The sequence below is a fragment of the Tamandua tetradactyla genome, chromosome 11 (genome assembly GCF_023851605.1).
Source record: "Tamandua tetradactyla isolate mTamTet1 chromosome 11, mTamTet1.pri, whole genome shotgun sequence".
NCBI classification, from domain to species: Eukaryota; Metazoa; Chordata; class Mammalia; order Pilosa; family Myrmecophagidae; genus Tamandua; species Tamandua tetradactyla.
In genome coordinates this window covers 83339197-83360332 of record NC_135337.1, presented here as the reverse complement: position 1 = coordinate 83360332, position 21136 = coordinate 83339197, and the positions used below count along the sequence as shown (strand labels likewise).

Genomic DNA, 21136 nt, shown 5'->3' with positions numbered 1-21136 from the left:
AATCCTGCCTTTTCTTTTCAGCTGGCAGTCTTCTTATTAGTATTTCTTGTAGGGCAGATCTCTTGTTAATGAACTCTTTCAGCTTCTGTTTGTCTGTGACTATTTTAAACTCTTCCTCATATTTGAAGGACAACATTGCTGTATAAAGAATTCTTCCTGGCAATTTTTCTCAAGGAGGTGATTTTCTCGCCTCTATAGTCTCTGATGTGAAATTGAGGCTTAATCTTATTTGGGTCACCCTTTTATGTGGTGAATTGCTTGTGTCTTGCAACTTTCAGAGTCTCACTTTCTCTTTGGCATTTGACAGTCTGATTAGTATATGTTTTGGAGAGGGTCTGTTAGGATTTGTTTTGTTTAGAATGTGTAGTTTTTCTTGAATTTTCATATTCATATCTGTTGTAAGGGTTGGGAAATTGCCAGCCATTATTTCCTTAAATATTCTTTTTGGCCCTTTTTACCTTTTCTTCTCCTTCTGGGACACCCATGATGCATATATTTGTGTACTTCATTTTGTCAATCATTTCCCTGAGACTATGCTCAATTTTTTCCATTTCTTTCTCCATATTTTTTTAGTCTGTTCAAATTTAGGTGCCCTGTCTTCTAACTTGCTGATCCCTTCTTCTGACTGTTCAATTCTGCTGTTGTGTGTTCCTCATGTATCTTTACTTTTGTTTACTGTGTCTTTCATTTCCATAAGTTCTATTTTTCTTTGTATGCCCATGCAGGGTACATACATCAGATCCAAAGGGTCATGAGAGAGGGTCAGGAAAAACTCCAAAGTACTCTTATTTTCTTCTACCTTATCATGTTGCACTTCCAGACTTCCCAGTATATGATGCTCTTTGGCTTATCCCCTCATTCCTATGAAGTCAGGCTGTTATGGGTCTTTGATCATTCCCCTCTAATGTGGTTGGAACTATGGCACCTGGTAGCATCTGACTGGAATGGGCTGAAACGGAAGGATCCCATGTTCTAACTTAACTGGCCAATAGCTGGCTCGGTACTGGTCAGTGTACCCCTCTGTCCTTGGGGCATAGGACTCCTGCAGCTCCACCAGTCTGAAGTCACCCCCGGGCAAGGATTGGGTCACCTGCCGCTGTTTCCCTTGAAGGTAGGGATGGATGCCAGGAGCCACAGAGAGAACTATTCAGTTTCTGACTATGGTTTCTCAGTATCTTCATCCCACACTTGCCTTGTACTAAACCCTCTAGTCTCCAGATCTCCAAAACAGTTGATGTGGACAATTTCTGCTTGGCTACTTGCTGCTTTTGGTAGAAAAGTAGGCTCTGCCCCTCCCTACTTATTCCTCCATTTTGGAACCAGACTGGAAATATCCCAGTGCCCTTTTTGGTTTTATTTTATTATTCATCTATGCATACATTGGCTAAAGGGAGTGTCAGTTACAAGATTTTTACTATCGCACAGTCACACGATAAAAGCTATATAGTTATTCAGTCATTATCAAAGGTCAAATTGCTCAGATGTAGCCTCTCTCTGTAAGCCAACTCCACGGATGAGCCCACTGCCTTCCCCCCACCCCATGTGGGACATGATGCCCAGGGTCGTGATTCTCTCTGGCAACATGGGATATGACTCCAGGGGATGAGCCTGGCCCTGACATGGCAGTGAGCAAGACTTCTTGACCAAAAGGGGGAAGAGAAATGAAACAGAATAAAGTTTCAGTGACTGAGAGATTTCAAGTAGAGATGAGAGGTCATTCTGGAGGTTATTTTTATGCAGTATATGATACCCCCTTTCAGAGAGAGTGTGTGTGTATGTGTGTGTGTGTGTGTGTGTGTGTGTGTGTGTATGTGTATTGGAGTAGCTAGAGGGAAATACTGGAAACTGTTGAGCTGCAATCCCATAGCCTTGATTCTTGAAGATGATTGGATGACTATAGAGCTTTTAGGGTGTGGCTGTGTGATTTCGAAAGACTTGTGACTTACACTCCTTTTGTCCAGTGTATGGACAGATGAGTAAGGGAGAAAAAGCACAATAAATAAATAAAAATTGTGGGTATAGGGGTATGGGATGTCTTTGGTGTTCCTTTTCACTTCTATTTTTACTTTTATTCTTATTTTTATTTTTTTGGAGTAATGAAAATGTTAAAAAATTAATTGCAATGACAAATGCATGGCTATATGATGATACTGTGAACAACTGATTGTACAATTTGGATGATTATATGATATATGAATATATAATATATCTCAATAAAATTGCATTAAAAAGGTCTAGGCTGTTGGATTACAGTTAAACAATTTCAGGTATTTCCTTCTAGCTATTCTAATAAAGTAGGAATTAAAAAGAGATATCTATATAATGAGTCAGTAGTCACAGTCATTTGTTAAATCTTAATTTCTTTGTTACCTCCTACTTCTCAATTGATCATTCTCTCACTCTTCATAGATATCTGGCCAATAACCATTTTAATATCTTTGTGCTGGATGGGGTGTTGACCTTATAGTGTAGAGGAATGAAACTGCTTGATTTTCTTGGAATGATTGTTATCTCTGAAATACAAGGCTTATCTGACATAGGATCAATATGGAAGCCTTCAGTTTCTGAAAAATAAACATTTTATATACCTTCAGCATCAAATGCCCAATCTCTACCCTCATTCTATCTCCTGATAACCTTCTCAATTTTAACTCTCAGAGTCTTCTCATTATAGTTAGTTCATATTAGTGAGAACATATTAGTATTTGTCCTTTTATTTCTATCTCATTTCAATCAACATAATGTCCTCAAGGTCCATCCATTATAGAGGACATCCATTATGTCCTCACAGTTCATCCAGCATAATATCTTCAAGGTTAATGGGAGTTTAATTCAATAACATTTAATGTTATTACTGTAAGGGCAGTACTTTCTTCAACCATTTTGTCTTTTGGATTTTATGTGGCATATCTTATTGTTTTTCTCTCTTTTTATCCTTTTCATTACCCTTACTGTTAAATCTTCATTTTCACATTCTTCTCCAAATACCTCTCTCCTGTGTTTTCCTATCTGCCTGTAGTACTTTCTTTAGTATCCCTTATATAGCAGGTCTCTTGTTCATGAACCATCTGTGCCTATTATAAATATTTAAAACCCCCCTTCATTTTTGAAGGACAGTATTTCTGGATATAGGATTCTTGGTTGGCAGTTTTTCCCTTTCAGTATTGCCTATATATCATACCACCACCTTTGTGCCTCCATAGTTTCTGCTGAGAGAGTCACACTTTGTCTTATCTAACTCCCATTGTATGTTATGGATCAATTTTCTCTTGCTGCCTTCAGAATCCTCTCTTTATGTTTGACATTTGACAGTCTGAATAAGTAAGTGTCTTGGAATATGTCTATTTCAGTCTATTCAGTTTGGGGTACACTGTGCTTCTTGAACATGTAATTTTATATCTTTCATAAGAATTGGGAAATTTTCAGTGATTGTTTTCTCCATTATTTTTTCAGCTCCGTTTTCCTTCTCTTTTCCTAGGATACACATAACACGCCTGCTTTTCATGTTGTCATTCAATTCCCTGGGGCCCTGCTCATATTTTCCATTCTTTTCCCTATCTACTTTTTTTGTGTTATAGGATTTCAAATGTCTTCTCCTCTAGTTCACTTATCCTTTCTTCTGCCTCTTCTAATCTGCTGTTGTATGCCTCATTTGTGTCATTCATTTCTTCTGTTGTGGCTTTCATTCCCATAACTTCTGCCATTTTTTTTTTGCAAGCTTTTGAGTTCTTCTTTATGGTTACCCAGTATCTTGCTTATATTCTTTGTCTCTTTTGCCATGCTTTCCTTCAACTAATTGAATTGATTTAGAAGATTTATTTGAACATCTTTAATTAGTTTTTGCAACTCCTGTATCTCAGTTGAGGTGTTAGTTTGTTCCTTTGATTGTGCCATATCCTCGTGCTTCCTGGTATGAGCTGTGATTTTCTGCAGGTGTCTATACTCTGGAGGTCGTTTTCTCCCTTTCACCTAGGGTTTTCTTGTTGGTTGGCCTTGTTCTCTGTCTGCTCTTTGACATTCAATCCAACTTATTCTAGGCCTCTATCATAGGTTCCTTTTAACTGATCAGAATATTTTAGCTCTTGTTTTTCTAGTTCTTGCTCTGCCTAGATGGAAGTTTTTTTGAGGAGGGTCTCTCCAGACATGATTGACCCCAATCAGATTTTCCCGCAGCATGTGCAGCTTTCTCCAACACCAGGGTCCTACAGTGCTCCGGCTTCTCCAGTGCCTGACTGCTTCTTTGCAGCCAGCAGCTCCCACCAGACAGCACCCTCTCCCCAATGCTCCTTGAATGGTTTAGTCTCAGAATGCCTGTGGCCCCTAAAGCACTCACATGTTTTATCATTTTACAGCTCTTGCAATGCAGGTCTGGAAGCTAGCACCCAGAGGCCAGCAACTTTACCCTGGCACCATCTCTCAGGCTTTGTTTTGTAGCAAAATGCTTATGGTGAGACACCTTCCTGAGACTAGCTTACTGGTAAGTCACAGAGGGTAAATTTCCAACAATTTTTACAATGAGGCACAGCCATATCATCTCCAGCAATGACTGATTCTCAACCTGTGTGTGTGTTTCATGGATGCTCTATTTCAACCATATGTATGCTTCCTCTACGTTTTTAAACGTGGTGTATTTTATAAAACCTCTTGATGTCATTGTCTACTTATTCTATCGCCTGACTCATCTCTGGGTCATTTTTAATGTTTTTTTTACCTCTTTGTGGATTATATTTGCCAGCTTCTTTGCATGCCTGGTAATTTTTATTTATTTATTTATTATATGTTTGTTTATTTATTTGCATGGGCAATTTTTTTTGACTTGTAGTTTAGTTTATTAATTCTCGGTTTACAAAACCCACTGGAACCGTACATTTTCTAACTAACGTCTTTTTTTTTAAATCAGTTATATTTCGATATATTCACATACCATACAGTCCATCCAAATTGTATAATCAGTGGCTTTTCGTATAATTACAGAACTATGCATTCATGAACACAATCAATTTTAGAACATTTTCATTACTCAAAAAAGAAAAACCCTATACACCTTAGCAGTCACCACTGAGTCCCTCTATCTTGCCCCAGCCCTACATAAACACTAATATATTTCTGTCTCTCTTAATGTATTCATATTTATATTTTCTATAAATGGAAATATATAATATGTAGTAATTTGGTTGACCTTTTTCACTTAGCATAATGTTTTTTTAAATTATTGCTTTTTTAAATTAAAGAAGTTCTAGTTTTACAGGAAAGTCATGATAAAATTACAGTGTTTCCATATACCATCCTATCATTGACACTTTGCTTTAGTGTGGTACCTTTGTTACCATTGGTGAAGGAATATTAAAATATTGCTGTTAACTAGAGTCTATAGTTTACGTTAGGTACATTTTCCCATATACCACCAATTATTAACATGTTGTATTAGTGTCATGCATTTATTATAATTCATGAAAGAATATTTGTATACTTACCCCAGCCCATCCTGTCCATTGACCACATCAGGGTTCATGATCTTATTCATTCCTATGCTTATCTTCTAACTTTCATTCTAGTGACATACAAGACCCAAAATTTCCTCTTTCCACATACATAATTCAGTGCTATTGATTACATGCACCACAATGTGCTGCCATCATCACCATCCACTTCTAAACATTTACAATCAACCTAAAAAGAAATACTGTACAAATCAAGCATTCGTTCACCGTTCTCTTTTCCCAGTCTATCTCTTGGTAATCCATATTCTGGATTCAAAGTCTATGAGTTCACTTACTATAATTAGTGAGATCATACAATACTTTTCCTTTTGTGTCTGGCTTATTTTACTCAGCATAATGTCTGCAAGGTTCACACATTTATTGCATGTATCAGGATTTCATTCATTTTCCAGCTAAATAATATTCCATTGTATGTGTGCTGGTTTGAATGGATGTATGTCCCCTAGAAAAAGCCATGTTTTAATCAAAATCCCATTCCCTATTCAGTACTGTATGTTTGAAACTGTAATCAGATCATCTTCCTGGATGATGTGATTTAGTCAAGAATGGTTGTTAAGCTGGATTAAGTGACAACATGTCTCCACCCATTTGAGTGGGTCTTGATAAGTTTTTGGAGTCCTATAAAAGAGAGAAAATTTTGGAGAATGAGTGAGATTCAGAGAGAGCAGAGAAGAATGACATAGCCTTGAGAAGTAGAGAGCCCACAAGCCAGTGACCTTTGGAGATGAAGAAGGAAAACGCCTCCTGGGGAGTTTCATGAAACAGGAAGCCCGGAGAGAAAGCTAGCAGATGATGCCATGTTCGCCATGGGCCCTTCCAGCTGAGAGAGAAACTGACTGTGTTTGCCGTGGGCCTTCCCACTTGAGAGAGAAACCCTGAACTTCACTGGCTTTCTTGAATCAAGGTATCTTTCCCTGGATGCCTGTAATTGGACATTTCTATAGACTTGTTTAATTGGGACGTTTTCTCAGCCTTAGAACTGTAAACTAGAACTTATTTAATTCCCTTTTTAAAAGCCATTCTGTTTCTGGTATATTGCATTCTGGCAGCTAGCAAACTAGAACAGTATGCATATACCATATTAGGTTTATCCATTCATGAGTTATGGGTGCTTGTGTTACTTCTATCTTTTGGAAATTATGAAAATGCTGTTATGAACATTGATGTGCAAATATTTGTTTGAACCCATGCTTTCAGTACTTCCAGATAGCAGAATTATGGGATCATATGGTAATTCTATACCTAGTTTCCTGAGGAACTGACAAATGGTCTTCCGCAGTGGCTGCACCATTTTACATTCCCACCAGCAAAATCAGTGGTTTTGATTTGCGTTTTTCTAATAGCTAGTGATGTTGAGCATCTTTACATGTGCTTTTTTAGCTGTTTGGATATCCTTTTTGGAGAAATATCTATTCAAGTCTTTTGCCCATTTATTTTTTTTTGATTCATGTAATCTTTATTTCTCAGTAGACTTTTTTTTTAATACAATTTTATTGAGATATCTTGGCATACCATATAATCATCCAATGTATACAATCAGTGGTTTATAGTATCATCATATAGTTGTTTATTCATCACCACAATCATATTTTGAACATATTCATTTCTCCAAAAATACATATAAGAATAAAATAAAATGAAGAAGAACACCCAAAACATCCCATACCCCTTATCCCCTGTATAATTTATTTATTTTTGTCTTTATTTTGTTACTTATCTGTTCACACACTGGATAAAGGGAGTGTTAAGCCACAAGGTTTTCACAATCACATGGTTACATTGTAAAAGCTATATAGTTATACAATCATCTTCAAGAATCAAGGCTACTGGAGTACAGTTCAGAAGTTTCAGGTATTTCCTTCTAGTTATTCTAATTCACTAAAAACTAAAAAGGAATATCTATATAATGCATACAAATAACTTCCAGGATAACCTCTAGACTCTGTTAAGATTCTCTTAGCCACTGAAACTTTATTTTTTACATTTCTCTTGTCCCTCTTGGTCAAGAAATCTCTCCCAATCCCACAATGCTAGGTCCTTACTCATCCCTGGGAATCAAGTCCCACGTTGCCAGGGAGATTTACACCCCTGGGAGTCATGTCCCACATAGTGGGGAGGGCAGTGAGTTCACCTGCTGAGTTGGCTTTGAGAGAGAGAGAGGGCACATCTTAGCAACAAGAAAGGTTCTTTGGGGATGACTCAGGCATGATTATCAGTCAGCTTAGCTTCTCCTTTGCAGAAATAAGTTTCATAAGGGCAAGACCGAAGTTCAAAGGCTCGAGCTATTAAATTGGCAGTCCCTAAGGCTTGCGAGACTATCAGGAACTTCCCAGGTGGGGAAGCTTAATATTTCAACATTTTCCCCCAGTCCCTCAAGGGGGGGCTTGCAAATACTTTTTTATTCTCTGACCAGATTACTCTGGTATGTATCAAGGCATCACAGTAATCTCTACAAACCAACAAGATCTCACTCCCTGTTCAAGGTTCCATGTATTTATGGTGTTCAAACAAATGGGCCCTACAATAGTGTGCTGCAGAAAATATAAATTTTGTACCAAATAAACATCTCTTCCTTTGGTCTCACACAGAAATTGAAGTTTTAAAACACAGTCAAAATCATCTTTTACCCTTTAGTCTGATTTATCTTAGTCCTAACCACCTTAATTAATATCTCTAATTGAAGTCTGATCTCTTTTGGTGTTTCTTCTTTTTATCTGAATTTAGTTTTATTTATTTATATTTTTATAAATATTCTTCATTTTTTTTCCTTCCTCTATCATTTTCTTTCTCGAAGAAATGGAAATGTCCTCATATAGATTGTGGTGGTGAATGCATAACTATGTGATTATCCCAGGAACCACTGCTAGTTTACTTAGGATGGATTGTATGGTGTGTGGATAAAGCTGTTTTTAAGATAAACAGAAAGCTACAAGTGCTATAGAAAATGTTTCTGCATGAGGGAGGACAAATGAACATCAACACTGCAAGGTGTTGAAATTGGGGTGGTGTACAGGAAAAAAATACAGTTGATGTAAGCTAGGGTCTGTAGTCAACAGTAACACTGTAATATGCTTCCATTGAATGTAATAAATGCCAAACTTAATGTCAGCAAGAGTGGGATATGGGGGAGGGGTATGGATTCTTTGTGGAAGAAAAGGAAATGTCTTCATGTAGATTATGGTGGCAAAGGCACATCTATTTACTTAGGTTGGGCTGTATGATGTGCAAATAAAACTTTAAAAATGAAAAAAAAAAGTGGGGGATCAGTTTGTGTTCAAAGTTCCGTAGATTCCCAAAGCTATAAATGCCTGTTTCAGTTATCAATTAATTTCCTCTCATCTCCAAATCCATCTTTCTTTGCACTGCTTTGTGATACTAAGGTTGGACCCTGCAAACACTTTCCCTTTTTCAGTTGAGTGTGCTGGTGGGACATTGAACAAGGAAAGGAATTATCTTCCTGGTTTGTTGTGGTCTTTCCTATTAGCACTTGTGGTGGGTGGAGGCCAGCAGCAGACAGGATACCTGATGGCAGTTATTCCTAGTAAGTTTTAGTGGCACCCTGATGGAGGACCTCTCAGCACGTTTTTTGATCACACCACTGGGCAGCTTCCCAGTGAATTTTTCTGGCACCTCTATGGAAACTATTTTTTAGTGATGCTCAGTGAGTCTCAAAGAAGCCCCAACAGGTAACATCCCAGGAAATTGGTCTGACCCTCCAGAGGTGGTTTCTTGCTTACCAGCCCTGGCCTGAAGCATCTCAGGGAATTTCTCTGCCACACTCTAGACCACAGTCACACCCTTTGCTATGAGGTCTCATGGCAGGCAAAGTGCCCCTTTCTTTAGGTATTCAGCCTCAGCCCTAGAAGTGGAGTCCGCTCACTATATGTGCTATTTCTATATTCTTTCGCATTTTCTTTTCTCCTCAGAAGGTAATTCCCTGCTTCTAGTTAATAATTCTTTATATTAAAATTTCCCTGTGTGGGGGAATTACTGATATTCTCACAAAAGTGGAGACAGCCAATTCAATAGACTGAGACTTTGATCTTGGGGCTTGCTCCTATGATGCTTATTCCTGCAAAGGAGAGGCTGAATCTACTGATAATTACACTTAAGAGTCACCTTCAGAGAACCTCTTTTGTTACTCAGATGTGGCCTCTCTCCCTAAGTCAACTTGGCAGGTGAACTCACTGCCCTCCCCACTATGTGGGAAAAGACTCTCAGGGATGTAAATCTCTCTGGCAATGTGGGACCTGACTCTTGGGGATGAGCAGGAACCCAGCATCATGGGATTGAGAAAACCTTCTCGACCAAAAGGAGAAAGAGAGAAATGAAACAAGGTAAAGTTTCAGTGGCTGAGAGATTTCAAATGGAGTCGAGAGTTTATCCTGGAGGTTATTCTTATGTATTATAGATATCCCTTTTTAGTTTATGGTGTATTAAAGTAGCTGGAGGGAAGTACCTGAAACTGTTGAACTGTGTTCCAGTACCCTTGATTCTTGAAGATGACATAACTTTTACAATATGACCATGCGATTGTGAAAACCTTGTGTCTGATGCTCCTTTTATCCAGGATATGGACAGATGAATAAAAAAATAAGGATACAAAATAAATAAAGGGGGGATAAAGGGTAAAATTTGGGTAAATTGAAATACTGGTAGTCAGTGAGAGGGATGGGTAAAGGGTGTAGGATGCATGAGTTTTTTCTTTTTATTTCTTTTTCTGCAGTGATGCAAATATTCTCAAAATGATGATGAATATCTAAAAATGGTGATGAATACACATCTCTTGTGATGATATTGTGAGCCATTGATTGTATAATATGGTTGGACTGTATGTGTATGAATAGTTCTCAATAAAAATATATTTTTTAAAAAAAGAAACAGACATCACAGGGAATAAAACCCAAGGGTAAGATTTAAAAAAAAAATAGTCAATGTATACAGTGCAGCTTTTAAAAATATAAAACAAGGACAAAGAAGAAGCCAAATCATGTAGTAGGGAACTCCAGGATTCAATTTGTCCTCTAAAGCAGCTAGTAAACACCTGGGATCCATCTGAAACAACTGTTTGGGTTCTCCAAAGACCAGAAATCAGTGTCCATCACCCAAGGAAGAATGGAAGGAATAGTCTGATAAGTGGTGGTAAAAATCAGTGACTGGATCTCCCCACTCTGCTGAAGCTGATGCCCATCCCCCAATGGCATGGCAGGCCACTCCCTGACTGTAGAAGTCCTTTTTCCCAATAATTGGGAGCACTGCTGGATACTGAGTGTAGTTTTTGATCAGTGAATTCAGATTACTGGATTTCAGCTCTGAGGACAGCTAAACTTTCAAGCCAGAAAGCAGTCAGCAACCTCTGTTTCAACTCTGCCACCAGCAGGGGAGGAAACAAAACTTATTTAGAGATGCAATAATTTCTTGGGACAGTGGGGAAAAGGGTGACTGAAGGGTGGGTGGCTCTCGCACGAGAAAATTAGGAAAGAAGGCTGGACACTAACTTCAGCTTGTGATTAGTGAGTTTTGGAGTGCAGGGTTCCAGCTCCAAGGACAGATACAGTTTCAACCTGCCAGGACAGAAAGCAACCAGTAGACTTGGTTTCAACCCCACCCCTCGTAGGGTAGAAGAGGGGCTTATTGAGAGAAACAGTGCTGGCTTGGGGTGGTAGGGAACAGTTTGAAAAAAGGCAGCTCTTCCCCAAGAGAAAAGTAGACACAGTCCAGAACATTTTGTGGCTTTTGATTAGAGAATCCAGATCGCAGCATCTGGGATATGAGCAAAAGTTTCAACCTGTCACAGCAAAAAAGTGGCTAGTAGCATTAGCTTTAACCATGCCCAAGCAGAGGCAGAGTTGGCTGAGAGCAAACATACCACCTTAGGACTGTGGGAAACAGTCGGCTGGGAAGTGCCATCTTTCTAAGCAGGCCAAGAAAGCAGAGATTCAGGTGGCTATCCAAGAGAAGATTGACATTCTTCTGGATCTCCTCCCCAGGGCACTTTTGAACAGATTTATACCCACTTTGCGAGTACCCATGTCTGTTCTGACTGGGAAAAACTGATGTGGGAAAGTGCTCTCTGGGCTTCCCTCCTAGAACTAGCCTTCAAGGTGAAAGCAACTAGAGATAATGACAGGAGTATTAAAAATATATAGAAGCAAATAAAAACAAACATAACAGGTCAACATTACCTGAGGAGGAAAGGGGGAAAGGAAGATTTCTCCTGGGGTGAAACCATTGCACATATAATGCATTCTCAAAAATTGTGCTGTATATCCAGGGCAGAAAACAAATAAATTAGAGCTGAAAAACTGGTCATTAAATAGTAGCTATATATTCTAAAGAAACAGACCAACTTGAACTAAGTGTCAAGGTAGAACTTTGCCACAAAGCCAGTCAACAAGAAAATTCTAGGCAAGTAGAGAAATTGAAGTCCAAGAAAATCAGATGCGTAGACATCAGCACAAAATTACAAGCCATACTAAGAAACAGGAAGTATGGCACAGCAAAGGCAAAAAATAAAACCTCAGATGAGATACATTATTTGAAACAACTAATCAATGCTGCTCAAATAAATCTAACTCAATTCAAGGAGATGAAGGGAAATATGGCAAAGATATAAAGGGTACTGAGAAGACACTGTTGAATATAAAGGGATTGAAACCATGCAAAAAATAGAGCTTCTTGAAATGAAAGGCATGTTAGAAGAAATTTGAAATACACTAGAGGCATAAACAGCAGATTTGAACAGGCAGAATAAGGGATTAGTGAACAAGAGGATAGGACATTCAAAATTTTACAGACAAAAGCACAGATAGAGAAAAGAATGGAAGAAATTGGGCAGAGTGTCAGGGAATTAATACAAGCACAAAGTACACAAATATATGCATCATGGGTGTCCCAGGAGGAAAAGAGAAGGGAATAGAGGCAGAAAGAATATTTGAGAAAACAATGGCTGAACAATTTCTGCTAATGAAAGACATAAATGTACATGTCCAAGAATCACAATGTACTATGATAGAATAAAGCCTAATAGACCTATACCAAGATACTTACTAATCAGAATGTTAAATGCAAAAGAAAAGAGAATTCTGAAAGCATCAAGAGAAAAGCAATTCGACATGTACAATGGATACTCAGTGAGACTGTCAATTTCTCATGGAAGTAAGAAAGCAATGATTTGACATATTTAAGACACTGAAAAAGAAAAACTTCTAGTCAAGTATTTATCTGACACAATAGTCCATCAAAAATGAGGGAGTTTAAAATATTCACAGATAAAAAGAAACTGAGAAAGTTCATCAACAGGAGACCTGCCTTACAACAAATACTAAAGGGAGTTCTGCAGGATGAAAGGAAAAGACAGTAAAAGGATGCTTGGAGGAGAGTATAGAAATGAAGATTATCTGTAAGGGTGAATATAAGGACAAAAAAAAAAAGGATATGACAAATAAAAGCCAAAAATAAAATGATTTAAGTAAGATCAGCCTGTACACAAAACATTGAATATTAATGGATTAAACTCCCCAATCAAAACAACAGATTGGCAGAATGAATAAAAAATATGATGCCTATATTTTCTGTCTACAAGAGACCCACGTTAGACCCAAGGGCACAAATAGGTTGAAATCGAATGGTTGGAAAAGGTATTCCATGCAGACGGTAACTATAAAACAACAGGAGTAGCTATATAATATTGGAGAAAGACTTAATTGCAAACTGTTCAAAGAGATAAATAAGAATATTATATATGAATAAAAGAGGCACTCCACCAAGAATTAAAAAATCCAAATATTTATTCACCTAACCAGGGTTCCCCAAAATAAATGAAGGAAACACTGACAAAACTGAAGGGGGGAAATAGACATCTCTAACACACTCTTGAAGCTAACTGCATCAGTTCAGGCTCTTGGCTGGCTGCAGCAGATGGAGAGGGGTATGGCAACCCTCTTTCCCGAGAGCTAGTGTGGTGGTGGTTGGGGTGCAGCTGAGTGCAGATCATGACTTTTGATTGGGAAATTGCAATCAATCAGTCATTGAGCTAGGGCTTAACAAGACCACCCCAGTCAGAGACCACCTGGTCGTTGTTTCAACCCCACCCTTGACAGAGGTGAAGGCGGTGGAAGTGCAAAGATACAGGGCTTCCACTGCTGTTGTGAAAAGTTTCCTGAAGACTGTGATCTGCTTGTTAAGGGTAGAATGCCCTGGGCCAGTGGTCAGGCCTGTATTATTCCTTGTGAACATGTTGCAGCATTTGTTCTTGCTGTGGAGAATGAGTGTGTGTGTGTGTGTGTGTGTGTGTGTGAGCACATGCACACGTTTGTGAGGGCGTGCCTGTGATTTCCCCAGCGTTAAGTGTTGTCTAGTTTCGTGTGGCCTAAGCCCCAGAGGGTGACTGGCACTGTGAGTCTGTGAGGCAACAGAGCACACAACACCAAACCAGAGAAGCCACCCATACTTAGAGGCACCTGCAAAAAGTACAAACATAAAAGCAAAACCTTCCTGTGAACTTATGAAGAAATGCAAAGATTAGCCCAAGAGTGTTTGCTTTTAGAAGTCCAATCTGGCCCTTTCCCTAAAGTACATCGTAGCTCACCATAGTCATTCTCTAGAATGGAACATTTAACATCGGTACAGTAGTATTACAGCATTTTTCAGTAAGATTAATATTGATACAATAGTATTGCAGTGTTTTTCCGCAAGATCCTTTGATTCACGATCGACTTTGGCTGGAGGCATGATTTTGTAGAATGCATGATTTTGTAAAATATCTGTGTTGAGGAACACAGATATTTTACAATATTAATATCAGTACAATAGTATTAGAGCATTTTACATCAAGATCCTTTGACCCACTCAGGACCCACTTTGCCTGGAGGCATGATTTTGTAGCATCCCCTGCAAACTTTCACATTAACTCCATCTTCCCATCTCTCTGATGACTTTGAGAAACGCAGGTATTTTATAACTTTCAGAAAGAAAAAAAAATCACCCAGTTAATCTAGGACTGAATTTGTGTTACTATGAGAAACATTCTTTATTCATCCACATATTGAATTTCTTTCTTATGGCATCCATGATATGATCACAGCCTAGCATGTAAGCAATATATATATTTTTGCTTCCATGCTCAGTCTTATTACAGCAGGATTCCTGCACAATGATTTGCTTTTAGACTTGGCTACTCTCAGCTTTTTCATTCAGGTTGTGCAGTGATTTCTCCTGGAAAATGAAAATTGTTTTTCTCCTTCTTGCAAGATGTCAAATTCGGGTTTAGCTCCTGTTTTTCTCCTACCAGCCTCTTTCCCTTCGGCATCCACATTTTTCATTGGAGAAGGCAATCTTCAGTATAACTCTTGCACCTCTGAAAGTTATGCTGTTCATTCTTTTTTTTTTTTTGGCATGGGCAGGCTCCAGGAATGTTCATTCTTTGTTTTTCTTTGTCTCTACAAGCTTCTATGTTTTTACTTTGGATCCTGCTAGATTACCAATATTCTCCTTGTGATGATATCCTTTCTCATTAGCATGTTGGAGTGCTAAGTGGTCTTTCAAAGTGAGGCTCTATGTCACCTCTCAGTTGTGGATCTCCAAAATTGAGCTCAGGAAGTTTGTCTCACTTCTTTCCCTCTCGGTCCCCATTTCCTAATAATTTTGACGAATTTATAATACACCTATTGCTGCAACTTGCTGTGCATGATTTTCTTTCTGTTCTGCTCATAACTTCCTTGGTTCCCAGACCCCCTTATTTTTGACCAAATGACTGTTTACCTATTGCATATTGAAATGATATTAATGATCTTGAATTCCCAAAAAAGCTTAGAAACATGTCTTGATGACAAAATAACATGTAAATAGGTCGAGAAAAGCAAATAAATATTTTAAACATGTTGATCTCAAATAGAATGTAAAATCATGTTTTTGTAATGTGACAACCAGACATTTGTGTGAAGAAACAATGTGGACTGGTTAGTGCCAGTCCAGACTACCACTTCTCATTTAAAACAAACAAACAAAAAACACAGTGAAAATTCTGCTTGAATGAGCTTCGCACAGAGACAGATCAACCTTAGGTCTCTGACCCACAGTTGCAATGCATGTGCTGTAATATGAAGAAACTGGCTGCCTTTGTCTCTGACACTCTGAAGTCAGACCTGTGCCTCCTTACCTGCCTCTGAGGTTCCCTCTTTAAAAGGTATTTGTATACAATCCAGGGGCTATTGGGATGATGCATTATTAAGACTGATATCCTCCACCTTTAAATGTATTGTGTGTCCTGACCTGGATATCGTACATTAGAAATATTAAAGCTGCAATTAAGTGAGCAAAGAAAGTGCACTGATCTTTTAAGCTAAGACGAGTAAGAGCCTGCTTTACTTTTTTTTTTTTATGAGTCCAGTTCATCACTTTTGTGCAAAAGACCAGACCACCAGGAAACAAATTGTAGATATTAAACATGTACATATTCTATTTTTAATTTCTTATTTATATTATCTGGATGATCTATACCCTATATCTCCGAGTTGTCTATTTGATGAACTATAGGCTAACATGTCTTTTAAAATTTATTTTTCAATTTCCAGATTTTTAAATTTATTTTTATGTAGGTTACTTTGTTACTTTGTTTGGTACAATGTATGAATGTTATATGCCACTGTGAATTAAATATTTTACTATGATGAAGTTTACCCCTCTGATGTATTCTATATTCTACTCAACTTGTTAAGACAATTGTCTGACATTCATATCAAGATTACAGCTTTTTTGGTTGTTTTATTTATTACCATATTTTTACTTTAAAGTTACTCTTTTTATGTTTGACTTTTATATAGAGTATCCTGCTTTACTTTTGATTTAGATCTGCTTTTGGTTTATTCGCACAGTATTCATAGGACAATATGCACAGTTGGCAAGACGCGGTTCTAGCACAAATACCTTCTTAGGGCATGAAACTAGATGGCATTTATGTTTGAAAGGGTAAAAGAAAAATAAAAAAATAGAAATGCTTAGAGGATCCTGAAGAAGTTGATAGGTATTTTAAGCAAATAAAAGGGAAAACTACAGGCTATGAAATGAGGATCCTTGGAGGCCAATAGAGGCCTAAGACAAAAATTTAGTTTTTGAGACACTCCAGACGTTGGCCTCATCACCTGATTGGAGGATTTATATCCTATAATTAAAATAGCAAGAAGAATGAAATACTTTCTTGATTAATGGGAGCAATAAGTAATATAAACAAAGGTAAAATGAAGGGAAAATTCTGTCCAGAAATATTGCAACTAAAGGATCCCAATTCCAAATCCCGACTCATGTGCTCCAGATACTATCTCAAATCTCTTGCTGGGTGATGATGACTTTCCAGATGATCCATAAAACCAAGATGGATGGGAAGCAAGCCCCATGGCAATTACTAAAACAAAAACAAACCAGTAATGACAGCATCCCTATTGCAGTAAAAGAGCAAAGGGCATTTACCAAACAAGAAATCATAATTAATGCAAGAGGTCTCACAAAATGGAGAAACAGCTGAAAGGCAGTGGCTATTAGTTTTGTATCCAAATGGAACTTGCTGCTAACAGGCAGTGAGTTAATACAATAAGGTGACATACCTAATGATGCTTGACTGATTGAAATAGTTGGAATCTTTGGAGAAAAACCTTTACAGATAGGAAGATTGTTGTTCGATTAGCTCTCTAGGGATTGGGAATTAAGTGGGGGTGGGTCTTACCAAATTTAACAGCAGTGAAAACAGGAACTTGATATTCTGCTGGAGATGCTACTACTATCCTGGTTGAAGCTGGGATATAGACAGTCATTTAAGACAGACATACTAATGGTCTCTTAGAAAAAGGAGCAACAGACCAAATTGAATACTTCATACTAAGATCTGCGCCAAGTCAAAAGACGATGTCTTTATTCATAATTTTCACAGGGGCTCACCCCAATGGGCAAATGAATACGTGCCATTAGAACTGCTGAAGGATTAAGTCAGGGTAAAAAGTATACATTCAGAGCACTGTTCAAGTTTGAAAAAGTAATAAGACCATCCTCATTTAATCCAGAATGGGAAAATCCTGTACCAATAGTGAAAACACAGAACATTTTATGAATCACTTCAATAGTAGGAATGGGGAGTTTCAGCGGATAAGCACATCATTTACAAACATTGGCAGTAGCAGACAGAAGTTTTGCATACCTAAGACTGCTTAATGATTAGGGCAGTATGGAATAAAATGTAAAGCAAGCAAAGAAAAGGAATGGCAACACAAGAAGAACTTATCTTGCTATAGGGGCTCAGTATTCTCTATCTCCTGGCCAAAGCCACAAGAAAAATACTTGATCCCATAGGACAATGCTGAAAAGCCATATTAACAAAGATGAAGAAAGTAACATAGGCTGTTATATTGATGCTCTGGTAGGCAAAAATAATATAAGAGCCTGAGTTAATAGATATTTTGGAACAGAGTGAGTGGAACCCATACCCATGAAAGCTAAATTTCTAATACGACCTAGTTTAGAAAACATATTGGGAATTTTTCTAGTTTGCTAGTTGCTGCAATGCAATATACCAGGAACAGAATGGCTTTTATAAAGGGGGATGTAGCAAGTTGCTAGTTTACAGTTCTAAGACCAAGAAAATGTCCCAATTAAAAGAAGTCTATAGAAATGTCCAGTTGAAGGCATCCAGGGAAAGATACCTTGATTCAAGAAGGCCAATGACGTTCAGGGTTTCTCTCTCTGCTGGAAGGGCACATGGTGACATCTGCTAGCTTTCTCTTCTGGCTTCTTGTTTCATATAGCTCCCCAGGAGGCGTTTTCCTTTTTCATCTCCAGAAGTCGCTGGCTGATGGACATTGCTTCATGGGTTTGCAGCATTCTCTGCTTCCTCAGAATCAGTGACTTTCTCTCTTTTAAAGGATCCCAGTAAAATCAATCAAGACCCACCTGGCACAGTGGAAACACCTCCACCTAATCAAGTTTAATACCCCCACTTGATTGAGTCACATCTCCATGGAGATAAGCTAATCAAAGTTTCCAACATACAGTACTGAATAGGCATTAGAAGAAACTGTTGCTCCCACAAGGTTGATTAGGATTAAAACATGGTTTTTCTAGGGTACATAAGCCTTTTCAAACCCACACAGGAATGTACATTATAGCACTACATGTAAATGGAAATAAAGAGTTTATTACAACTGCATTAGCAGAGGCTACGTGGACTCTGATCATGTTACCAGGTGTAGAGTAATTAATACCCCACAATATAATTTAAAAGGAAGTTTCCAGGATATTACTAAAAATATACGAGCACTACTGGAAGAAGGCATATAATCCCCACCATCTCACTTTATAAGTAATGTTATTTCGCCAATTAAAAAAAAACCAAGTGGATTTTATAGATTAACTGTAAATTTTAGAAATCTCAAAAAAAATAGTCCTAAACTGGAAGTAGAAATACCAGATATTGGCACACAAATTAAAATTAGTACAAGGAAAAGCACATGGCACACAATCATAGACCTGAATGATATGTTCTTTGCAATACCAATTGCTAGTCAAAGTCAACCCATGACAGCATTTTCATGGGAAGAAAGGCAATATATGTTCAGTAGTTTACCACAGGAAATACTGATAGCACGGTAATAGCACACAACATGTTTATACAAGATTTACATATATTTTTAACATATATCCATGCCAAGAGACTACCATATCTAACGTTGATGACATTATCATTGGGCTAGGCAGACAAGAACAAGAGAGCATTAAATTTAAAATAATTTTCTGTCTGATAGAAGGATTTTGAACTATAAATCCTAATAAGGTGCAAGGACCAGCTATTACTATAATTTTTTAGGAATACACTGGTCCTCAGAAAGACAAACTATCATAAATGAATTACAGCAGTTACAGCCATTCAACACAAAGTAAGAGACACACGCAAGAAGTGATAGATTTATTTGGCTATTGGAAAGAGCATATACCCCACAGAAGTATACTGTTGACGCACATTTGTGAAACAACAAGGAAAAAGAAAACCTATACCTGGGGAGAAGAATAGGAATTGGAATTACAACAATTTACTTAGTCTTAGCACCAGTAGTACTAGATAATAAATCCATTTGGTTATTATGGACCGAGGCACCAAAAGACTTTAAATTCTGTTTAGTAGGTTTCTGAACTAGAATATACCCATGGGTTCTGACCACATAATTCTCCATTAGAAAAGAAAGCCTGGCCTTGTGTGAAGCAGTACAGTATACAGAGCCGTTAGTAGAAAAACAAACATGTGGCTAGGAAACCTACCACACATACTGGCACAGGTATGCAAATGCCAAATGTGCACAAAGGAATTGTGCCTAATCAACTGGTTCTCATTTGGAAATGGTCTATTTCTGAGTGGGATGTTCACATGGGCCAATGACCTTGTGCTTTTATTGAAGAAATCTCAGCATTGCCAACATCAGCCTTGATAGAGTTTCTGAGGAATGAGTGAATCCAGGCACAGGCATTTGGGCAATGGGAACCACTCTACCCTGAAGCAGTGAAGATACAGATAGTGAAGCCATCGTGATCTCCTCTGGAGTAGTTTGGAAAAGAAGATTGTAGATCTGAGACCCAAAGAGGCGAAAGCTCTAGGGGAGAAACAGAGCATTAAGCGTAATATGCAGAATAAGTAGCAATGCGGATGGCAATTTAACAACTGCTAATGCAGAATATGGAAAAAAATACAAATTTACAGAATCATGGATTAGCTAACAAAGTAGTAATATGGTCTGTATCGTGGAAACTAAGTAAGTAAAAAAAAAGTAATGACCATGGCATTTGGGGCAAAGAAATATGGGATAAAACAGCTAGGTGTTGATAAAAAAAAAAAGAAAAGAAAGAATGGAAAATGCAGAAAAAAGATGATATAATACCATGGAGAAAAATATACAAACGTATACATGAACAGACAGGACACCAGTGAAATTGATACAAAAGAGAAATGTGCACACATACACACACTGTAAGAGACATTGTTCACAAATGAGAGATCTGTAAAAATTTAAAGCACAAAAACAGATCTGACAAACAAAAACCAGATACAGCATTTCAAATAATTCAAATTGACTATGCAGGTTCAATGCCACTAACAGAAAACAAGATTCACTCTTGTACTATAGCTGACACATGGTTACGATTGGAATGCCTTTTCTATGAAAAAAGAATCATCAGAAAACAGCTATTAAAGCTCTTGAAACATGGATAAATGTTATAGAAAACCTCTGATAATAGAACCAGATCTAAATAGCCATTTTACAGGAAAGAAAGTACAAAAATGCACAGAAAATGAAGCACTATGCTGGAATTTTTGATTAGCATACAACGCCACTTGCAGTAGAGAACATAGACAGATGTAATGGGAAAATTGAGAACACTAAAAGATAACGTATATTTGAAAGGTTGGTCTAAACAAGTTTAGAAGTCGGCTAAAGCCTTAAATCACAGGGAAATCACAGGGAAAGATTAAAATTACTGAGGCCTATGAGCATGATTAGAATACAGCACACTAACATAAAACTACTAGGCAATGCAGAAGAAAGGCCAACTATAGAAGGAATTGAGGGTGATGAAGGAGTTAGTTTGAAACACAGACAGAA

The 21136-nt window shown here is 37.8% G+C and overlaps 1 protein-coding gene across 1 annotated transcript in view; it reads left to right on the top strand.

Moving 5' to 3' along the window:
- MBD3L1 (methyl-CpG binding domain protein 3 like 1) overlaps positions 1-21136 on the top strand; it is a 46567-nt gene that overhangs the window by 5761 nt on the left and 19670 nt on the right. The window contains exon 2 of the mRNA XM_077119562.1: positions 4353-4477. The gene's annotated coding sequence lies outside the window, so the exon portion shown is untranslated. The remainder of the gene's footprint in view (positions 1-4352; positions 4478-21136) is intronic.